We start from the raw sequence: 1,250 nt of genomic DNA, 5'->3' as shown, positions 1-1,250 counted from the left end.
GTCCCGCGCAATTGGATTGGAGCAGAAGCTGTGCTCCACTCACCAGAAGTCTTAAGATCCTGTGGCGGGTGTTGTGGGTAGCTGGCGAGTGTCCTGGATTTCTTCTTTTTATTCTTCTTTTCTGCCTTCTTTTGATCTGTTTTTGTAGAAATCAACTTTTCTCATTTTTTGTTTTGTAAGAACTTCATCATACAATGTTTCTTTCATGAAAAGCTGGAAGAAAAGGAAAATGACGGTAATAACTACTGAAGGGATGAGGACAATGAAATACGTTGACTCATACAGCTTCATGGTCTTCTCACTCTCTCTCTTGTTTTAAAAAAAATTTTTATTAGATATTTTCTTTATTTACATTTCAAATGTTACCCTTTTTCCTAGTCCCCCACCCTGAAAATCCCCTATCCCCTCCCCCTGCTCCCCAACCCACCTACTCCCATTCCTGGTCCTGGCATTCCCTTATACTTGGGCATAGAGCCTTCATAGGACCAAGGGCCTCTCCTCCCATTTATGATTAACTAGGCCATCCTCTGCTACATATATAGATAGAACCACAAGTTCCACCATGTGTTTTCTTTGATTGGTGGTATAGTTCCAAGGAGCTCTGGGGGGTACTGGTTAGTTCATATTGAGGTTCCTTCTATGGGGCTTCAGTCCACTTCAGCTCCCTGGGTATTTCTCTGGCTCCTTCATTGAGGACCTTGTACTTTGTCCAGTGGATGACTGTGAGCATCTACTTCTGTATTTGCCAGGCACTGGCAGAGCCTCGAAGAAGACAGCTATATCAGGCTCCTGTCAGCAGGCTCTTGTTGGCATCTGCCTAGTGTCTGGGTTTGGTGGTTGTTTATGGGGTGAATCTCCAAGTGGGGCAGTCTCTGGATAGTCATTCTTTCAGGTTCTGCTCCAAACTTTGTCTCGGTAGCTCCTTTCATGGGTATTTTGTTCCTCATTCTAAGAAGGAACTAAGTATCCACACTTTGGCCTTCCTTCTTCTTGAGTTTCCATGTGTTTTGTAAATTATATTTTGGGTATTCTAAGTTTCTGGGCTAATATCTACTTATCAGTGAGTGCATATCATGTGTGTTATTTTGTGATTGGGTTACCTCACTCAGGATGATATCCTCCAGATCCATCCATTTGCTTAAGAATTTCATAAATTCATTGTTTTTAATACCTGAGTAGTACTCCATGTGTAAATGTAACACATTTTCTGTATCCATTCTTCTACTGAGGGACATCTGGGTTCTTTCTAG

General features: G+C 42.1%; 1 pseudogene; it reads right to left on the bottom strand.

Annotated features, from left to right (window-relative positions):
- The window catches only part of LOC110285101, a 3,665-nt pseudogene extending 3,374 nt beyond the window's left edge, over positions 1–291 (bottom strand).
- Between the last annotated feature and the right edge of the window lie 959 nt (positions 292–1,250).

This window comes from Mus caroli, chromosome 18 (assembly GCF_900094665.2).
Source record: "Mus caroli chromosome 18, CAROLI_EIJ_v1.1, whole genome shotgun sequence".
NCBI lineage: Eukaryota > Metazoa > Chordata > Mammalia > Rodentia > Muridae > Mus > Mus caroli.
Note: the sequence above shows the minus strand (reverse complement) of the source record. Positions and strands in the feature narration are given on the sequence as shown.